This window comes from Diadema antillarum, unplaced genomic scaffold (genome assembly GCF_040938485.1).
Source record: "Diadema antillarum isolate AM-2024a unplaced genomic scaffold, OU_Dant_1.0 scf00000071, whole genome shotgun sequence".
NCBI lineage: Eukaryota > Metazoa > Echinodermata > Echinoidea > Diadematoida > Diadematidae > Diadema > Diadema antillarum.
Window position 1 is genome coordinate 2,217,931 of NW_027270960.1, and position 9,289 is coordinate 2,227,219.

A 9,289-nucleotide genomic window follows, 5' to 3' on the forward strand; every position below is an offset into this window, starting at 1 on the left:
AATAGGCTCGTATCTATATGTATATACCACTCATTCATTCGACTTACATGTGCACACATTCATGAACATAAAACATATTCTGTTTGCAGAGTGTGTGTATACATCTGTATGTTCACATTCAAGTGAATGCGTCTGTATAGGCGGAGAGGGAGGAGGAGAGAGAAACTGGGGGGGGGGAAAGAAGTGGGGGGGGGACCAATTCATCTTGGGCACACTTGTCTGTGAGATACAAAGAACTAGCTAAATTCTTTAAGCTGTACCTGAATATGACCATTATTGGAATCTTAGCAGATTGGAGAATTTTCCTTTAGTCTATAAGGTCAGTCATTATGCCTGCCAATATCCCTACATACATACAAGTTTCTACACACAGCCGAGAATGGGTAGCAATTAACAAAATGTACGACCCACCAAATTTCCGTGCGCGTAGGAGGACACGCAGACTGTTTTGACTGCTTGCATTCAAAATGTCGCTCATGGTTCACGCCTGTGATGCGTGTTCGGCGGCCGTGAAAATATAAAATCGACCCACCTTCAACGCAAACAACGAATGTCACATTCATAATTTACTTATGCCATGACTAAGCTCCCGTTTGAAGGGGTACACTTTCTTTGTGAAAACAGCAACACAAACCCCATCTGTGCTAAAAATAAAACGGGATGACATTCGGGAATATCAAACGGCATTTCCTTGGCCAGTGAAATACATAACCGTCCTTCGGAAAGCCACTAGACTATGTTCATGTTGTCATTACAGTAAACACAAGAAAGAGGCCCGTTGGCTCATGTGAATGTGGGTTAATTCCGCGCCCTCTCTCCCATGGAAGCCAGCGAGCAGCGAACACACACTCTGCAGCGGATCTTCTCAACCCAGTGAACTGGCCTAGTTTCCCCATATGGCACAAAGGTCCCAGGCAGTTTTAGAATGCGGTTTCCTGTTGCTTCACAGTCGGTCCGTGCACGTGAGCTCTGTTTGCGCTATGTACACCAACAAATCAACTGCGGGGGGACAAAGTACATAAATGTTGTTTGCAAAAGGCCCACTTCTAGTCTTCAATTCTTTTCATTTTTTTTTTTTGCTTTATTTCATAGAAAGAGAAGACACACGTACTAAAGATCTCTTCGCTCCATGATGATAGTGCATTTATAGTCACGTGCAAAATGAAATATCAACGTTTGGTGACTTGCCCTTGGCAATTACATCGTGACATTTAAAATCAAATGCTACAGTCCCTTTCTCTTCAAATTGTTAGTCTACTCTGAATACATACACATCTAGGCCTACATATAATCACACCATCCATACATGTATTGTTATCAGAATTCACCCTTATCTACTTCCAAACTTATTTCTGTATGTCAGAACACGTGAAATGGGCATGGTGAAAGATGGTAAAAAGGACAATTATGCATGTAAAAGAGCAAGAAATCTAAATGCCTATATTGAAGGCCATGACTTCGAACATGGAAATACCATTTCCTTTGTATTTACTGATTCCGCTCAACTATCTTTTCTGATCTGTTTCTGTGGACTTCCTACGCTCATGTCATTACAGACGTGCAACATTTTTTTTCCCCTATGTTTTACAATTCCCTTTGAGCCATAATCTGGCCACTTGGGTAAAATAGTGTTATGAATCATTCATTGTTAATGGATGTCAGTGACAAAGAGTGTACCACTTTTTTTTCCCTCTCTCTCTCTCTCTCTCTCCCTTTGAACAAAAGCACACACACACACACACACACAAACACACTTGCTTACTGTGTTCATCAATCTCCCTGGGCTGTGGTATAAATGACAAGTGTAATGCTCTGCCATGTGACTCATATTCCACCCTATCATATTTTCTACAGTCAAAATCTTGTTACTTCATGCTTCTTTATGGTACAAAGTTTAATATCATTCTTCATCTTTGATTGGCACACAAAAGGCAGTCACATAATAAACCTTTGCATCAAAATGTATTGTTTGTTTTCATCATTGCTACATACATGTACTTGTACACTATGCATTAACTGTTTTCATCTTGCTATATAATACTTGTGCATGTGTAATTGAGTCCTGATACAGGGATAATGTAACATGTTTATGAAATGTGAATAGCAATGAGCCAACATTCATGTTGCCTGTAGGCCCTATGGCGAACATTTTTTGATGGGTACGTCAATGGAGCATTTTCCTTGCGTGTGTTGCCATGGCAACCCCTCCAATAATCTGTTTTGTTTCTTTGCTTCTTCTTAGTTTGTTTTTTGTTTTGTTTGATTTTTGTTTCTTTGTTTTGTTTTTGTTTTTTGTTTGTTTTTTTTGTTTTTTTTGGGGGGGGCAGGCTTGTGTGGTGGTATTATTAATATGAAGACATCAATACACCATTCTTTTTTCTGTCTTCATAGCTGTTTTTCCTCCATGGCGCATCTCCACTTCCCATCATGCCTTTGTCCCCGCCTTTTTCCTCCACCAAACTCCTGATGCTTCGCTTTTGCTGACGAATTAGGCGCTAACCTCCCTGTGAACTCATGGGGAGTGATCTCTACAGCACAATGCTGTCTGCATGCTGCTGGCAGACTCTAAAGATCACAAACGATCAGCACCAAGCATTGATATATAGCAAGAGAAGTGTGTATTGGCTGCATGCAAGGTTTTGGTCCCTGCAATGTATTCAGGACTGGCTACGTGCCAAATCAGAGGCCCAACTCTGCCCGACTCCATGGCATTGTCGCCATGCACAATCATCTACGCCTATTCACAAAACTGTCAAAGCAGGAAATGGTGCTATATTTACATGTCAAGAATGTACTTCCCTTCTGTCTGGCTATCACATGTTTAAAGGATACACCACTGGAGAGCCAAACTACACATATAATTGACAAATTTACATATCGGCAGAACTGGGCAGATCTAACTTAGATGATTGAAGACCAGGTAGGAGGTTTATACATAAAGTCACTACCTTCTGTAAATGGTAAACAAACAAATATTAGTGGGAGAGATAGGTAGGGCGGGTCACATTTTTGGATGAAGAAAAATCAGAGTGTAAAATTTCATACATTGTATCCATCACAACACACTGAAAATGAGTTACAGACCCTGTTTCATCACATGGTTTTGTGTTTGAACTCCATGGACACAGATATACATACATGTAGGCCAACTATGAACAATGAAACATCATGCCAGAAAACTGATTTATTTTTTTTAAACCTATGAGAAAAAGCAAACAAATAAAGTTTTACTATTAATACACAGTCAAAAATATCAAAGTTTAGTCTTTATTATAACAGTATTTAACAGGCTCTTACCAAAGAGAAAATACTGTGAAGTGACCACAAAACCGTAGTAATGTCTGAGCATGGAGGCGAGAGTCTCATCTCCCTGGTCTGAGACAGTGTGCTAGATAACTGACAGCATCTAAACTCTATTTTCTCTCTTCTTACAGTGTATCTGTTCAATTCTGACTATCTATTGCACTACCTTCAATGCCTGTCCCATTTCCCAATTTGGCAATATTCAAGAATAGACCCTCTTTATACAGCTGTATCTATCTCATAAATGTAAATACTTTTTGTTTTTGTAGACATAGACATCATTCTACAATTGTATGACATATATACAGTGTACATAATATACTACAGTTACCAGTAGATTCATTACATAATTTTTAATTGCCTGTTTATTTCTTTGCACCAGAATATCTTATTCATAACAACTATCTTAAAGGGTAACACATTACTGAACTGCAAAAAAATATTGAGAAACATACTTTGTAACTGCCTGAATTGCACTAAGGGTTCAGACTCGACTAGCATTCATGCTGTATTCTGGTTTCTATTATCCTTCCTTCTTCTTTTATACTGTAATCTATGTAAATGAATAATATATTTGTAAACATGTAATAATATTATGATAATGATATTATGATAATGGCTACTTTTTATACAAGGCATTTCAGATTTGTTCAGAATTGCAGTGCACTTTACAGACTATTATGGACAATGATAATTATGCCATTGGACAATTTATTAATCAATTCATTCATTCATTCATTCATTCATTCATTCATTCATTCATTCATTCATTTATTCATTCATCCATCCATTCATTCATTCATTCATTCATTCATTCATTCATTCATTCATTCATTCATTCATTCATCCATTCATTCATTCATTCATTCATTCATTCATTCATTCATTCTCCTTCATGTGTACTGTACAAGTATGCGATTTATACATTGTACATGAATCTCAATGGAAGCTATAGTTCACAAACATATAAAATTTATAATCTAGTGAGACATGGGTGAACATGAAACTTTATGAGAGATGTACAAAAGAATCATCTCAATCAATATGTACTTGTAGGCCTACTTTCAGCTGACTGCCACAATACAGAAAAACCACGATGTGGCACATACAAACAAAGACTTCTACGAATGATGGCTTATTCATTCTCTATGTAAAAAATGATGAACAGCTAAAGGAATTATTTCATTAAGGCATTCAACTGTTAGGTTTCTTGTACATTGAATAAAGAAAATGACTGATGTTGTAGAAATCTTAGCATATGGATTAAATGTAATGGAACACTGATGTACTTTTCATTCAGCGTGGCATCAAAGAACTCACAAATCTATAACTCCAGATAAGGAGGGTTCAACATTTGTTTATCTAGAGTTTTACAACAATGATTTGTAATATTGATCTTGAATGTATCAGACACAATATACAATTGCATCTCACCATTTCATTTGAAGAGCACAGTAACAATAATTATACCACCCTTCTTAGTTCAAACTACTTTGCATTTTGATAAGAAGATTACTAAGATAAATTTGGCAGTACAAATATTTGCCTGCCCAAAAGTAGGTAAAGGGTGCACTCTCCCAGTCAGACATTCCAATGCCGATTTGATCTTGGCCAAAATGTAGGGAGAAGTTCAGCCATGTGCTTTGTAAGTGGGTTAGGGATGAGCTAGGTTACAACAGGAAACATGAGGTCAAATTAAGGGGGCTGTCTGATGTGCCCAGTTCATGACTGTGCTCTTTGCTAGCCAGAATGAGTTCCCATTTTATGAGAAAAGGGTTGGTTGCCAATTCAGCACATGAGTCGTATCAATTTAGTAACTTCCTTCAGTGTCTCTGAATAAGTAATAATAATAGATTACAAAAACCGACAAAACTGGAAAAAAAAGTCTTACGATTCAACTTGACATCTTCTGCAATATTCCCACCAATTCTTATGTTATATATGGATGATAGGCCTACAGTAGGCTTATATGCAGAGACTCCAACCCCAAGCACCTTCTGATCTGGAGATTCTCCCGCCTGAGACCCCTAGTAAACGGGAGACTCCAAATTGATGTGTGCGAAGCGCGAAGTTCCTAGGGTTCTAGATGCTCTCTGGTGCTACCTAAGGCTTATTTTTTTCAGCATACAATAGCAATAAGTAAGAAATCCTTTCCAACGGGAGACACAGAGCCAGGGCGGGAGAAATTAAATCTCAAGCGGGAGAACGGGAGATTCTGCAAAAATGAGTTTTCGGCGGGAGATCTCCCGTCGAAAACGGGAGAGTTGGAGTCTCTGTATATGTACTACCTAAACCAGCAATTTTTGTCTTACGACCTTAATGTAATACTTGCTTTGGTCATGTCATCATTACTTCTCACTGATCTCAGAATTAAATATTCCAATTTATTTCATGCAGATCTGAAACATGTTACAAGAAATGGTAGCTTTTTTCGTTTTTTTATTATCAGCCTCTGTGTCCATACTCTATGCAATAGTTTTCTCTTTCGTGTGTGAAAAGGGGAGAGATAAACTAAAAGTCATGTTTTTACATGGTAACTCCAGCATAATTTTGCTGCTGCACTTTATGCTCTGTCATGTTTTGATTATTACACTGCAAGAAAGCAAACCCAAAACAGATCTGGTGAATGAGACGACTTTACACACTGTATTAAAGGTCTCCACCCTGTTGTATCGAAGCACAACCATCAGTTTGTTTCTGATCCAGCCAGCTCAGCTCAGAACTCAGGTCACTGTTGATTCTATTCTCTCTCCCTCACGCGTTTGACCCTAATCCTTAGCCCCACATGACAGTTACGTAACCACCCGTAACGGCTTGCTTAAAGGCACTCCATCACATTAAACACTTAGTTGACTTCACACCTCATGATGGCAAAACTATCGACAGACAACCAAAATTGACTTAAAATTGTCAATTTTCACATCTTCTAATTCTAGAATTCACATTTGTAATTGCCTGCTGCAAAAATTTTAAACATGACGAAATTAATGTGCGTTTGCGATTAATTCGGAAAGGTCGCAGGAAGATATACACCGTGACGGACACCCGTGCTGGTGAGACCGCTCGCATGTGCAGGCAAAATTCTCACGTGTACAATACACGCGACTCCTGCTCTAGTTTGCTAGTACGGGTCGTCCGTTCACATACACAATGGGTTTCAACCCTTGACGGACGGGGGACTTTGAATACGTCAACCAAAGAATGCCTGATGGGTAAATGAAGCTCTGAGCGCAAGCTGATCCCCAATTAGACAACAATTCATAAATTTATGAGAAACACGATTTGGACGCCGGGGTGTAGTTGAATATAAATCGCTGGAATGATAATTCTTGCCCACAAATCTTCACAATATTGTATTTTCGACCTAAAACGTAAGGAAGGAAATAATCCCACTAGCCTCAGACTAGTCAGAGATATTGCATTATTTACCCAGGTATGTGGAATGGTTTCCACTTCCCTGATATGCCGAGCTGGTAAATTGTCAAAAACCTCATTATTTCAACCTCGATCTTGGGGTTTCAATATGATTATGACCATGTTTATTCTCAGAGGGGGTGAAGGATAACACTATAAACACCAGGTGTGAACATTATACCAATAAATATATTGCCGTCTAGAAAATATACTGAGGATGACTTTGACGAAAACTTTTATGAGCAGTCGAATATATGGGAACACCAGCCGACAACACTGTAATACTAAAACTCCAATTTTCGAAGGACACTTTTCCAGCTCAAATTGTGTTAAATGAAAGATGGATTGCGTGATGCAGACAATCACATTGTTCTTTCGAAATTAATTGTAAACTGAGAAGAAATATAATAATACACAGAGAGAGAGAGAGATAGAGAAATGATCGATGCTTTACTATCAAGCGCAAGCCATGTTGATAAAACTTGAGCCACTCTATATGAATATCAACAACTCACTTATTTTCAGATCCATACAGAACGAGACAAACTTCACTACTCAAAGAAATATTAATACTGTGATGTATTGTAAGCTAGAATGTTCACAAGGTGCATTCATCGTCATACACACACACACAAACAAACAAGGCACACACACACACATACACAAACAAACAAACAAACAAACATGATAAAGATTAGTTCGGATGTTTCCAGTATTATGATAACAGTTTATATAGACCATTTGTCTTTCACTTGCGTCATCAACGTGATGAGGTTTAATAAGTGCAAAGTGGCGTCTGGAATCTTGAAAATGAAAACAGAAATAGTATAAGTAACGATGTTCAAGATGATAACATCAAACATGATAATGTAAACCCAAGAACTTACCACGACGGAAGATAAAGAAGAGTGTATCGATTTTATTCGGCATTTCTCATAATCTCATCTAGACCTATTATTAGAACCAAAATAGAAAATTCGATGGCACTTTTAATTCTATGTATCACGGGTGTTTCCTTACCTTTGCCTTTCTTAGTTTGGCAGTCTGTGATTTATGCCGATGGGTCACTCTTGTCAACAAATCGCAGATGCTGCAACCACGAATTGTGATAAATGATGGACTCGGGAGGGTGAATGTCCTTTTGTCTTGAATCCACACAAATCAGGATGAGAATCTCAGAGTTTTAGGAGTCCAATCAATGTTCTTATTCGATTCCAAAGCCTTCTTGTCTCTCAACTGTCGATCACGGAAACATGTCGCAAAGTAACGTGAAAGTGAAACTTCTTGCCTCCAAAACAGATCAAAGTTGACTCTCACAAGAAACGATATTTTTTTAGTTCACTGCAACAGGTTCGATTTACGTGGATGCAAAAAATATGAAGCTCTTGCTGTGACAAATCTCAAAATAGTGAAAGCCGGCCGACATAAATCGCGACAGGGGGCACGCACTGGACGTTCACCTGCGGCCGTCCGATCTCAGCAGTAAGAGCGAATCACACTGATTCTCTAGTAACAAGTTTCAGCAAACATAGGTATGAAAACAGAAACGGTGGAGTACTAGTATTGTTTCCCTCTCTTGGTAAACTGCTGTCAAAGGAGGGAGCTCTGCTGTTCGACACAGGCAAGCTGGAAATTAATGTCGTTAAAGGTGAGTGCTAGCAGCCGACTGTGCTAACTGGGAGAGGAGGAAAAAGCGATATCGCCGTCTGCCCGTAAACGTGAGTTCACGGCAGAATTAGGTCGCTTAGGTAAGTCGCGGGACAGAGTTTCGCTAAACGCAGACGATCCCTTTCAGTGTAATTCATCGAACCTTGATCAACACATTCGTCAGATACACGTGCCGTGGACGACTACATTGATAAGAGGGGGGCTGACGATATTAGAGAGAGCGTATGAAATGTGTAAGCAATAAATACAACATTTTGTCATGACCTGGTGCAATTATTATGATAAGCATACTCCATTGATAAATTTGATATGATGATTAGGGTGTAAATGTGACTTTAAATTTGCCAAGATGTCTTAAGAAAAGAAAACATGAGCTTAGATATGCTTTGCTGTCCCACTTACATGAATCGAATTGGTCTACCACCACTCACGTTCCCCTCAATTGTGAGCGCGTCAATAATATCAGCTAAATACGGAAACTCGCGATATTGATTTTTTTCTTTTGGTGCCCCAGATTCTGGACCCAAGTTCCAAGCAGCGGACCACTACACGTGACGTACTCGTCGGTTATTTGCATAGACTAATATTTATTGAGACCTTCCACCAGAAGAAATCTGGGCCTACATGTACCTCAGCTCTGTCTAAAACCAGCCTCATGAGTATCAATGGATTTCCCCGTATCATTTTAATTTACATAACCTTTCTACCTTGGAGTGACACTGATGCCCGGTTGATTATCTTTATAGGTTAACCTATCAGTTTTAATTGCATACCTCGTATTTGTTCTCGTTTCGTGAAGTGAGAGCGAAAGAAAGGGGAAAGGGGTGGGGATATTTTACCCACTCGGCATAAGCTGCTGGTTATGTATTAGAAAATTATCATAAACCGTGAATTATCAACCTTC

At 38.8% G+C, this 9,289-nt stretch overlaps 1 protein-coding gene across 1 annotated transcript in view; it reads right to left on the reverse strand.

Moving 5' to 3' along the window:
- LOC139716879 (nuclear hormone receptor E75-like) overlaps window positions 1-8,420 on the reverse strand; it is a 30,726-nt gene extending 22,306 nt beyond the window's left edge. The window contains exon 1 of the mRNA XM_071628407.1: window positions 7,738-8,420. The gene's annotated coding sequence lies outside the window, so the exon portion shown is untranslated. The remainder of the gene's footprint in view (window positions 1-7,737) is intronic.
- Window positions 8,421-9,289: the final 869 nt, after the last annotated feature.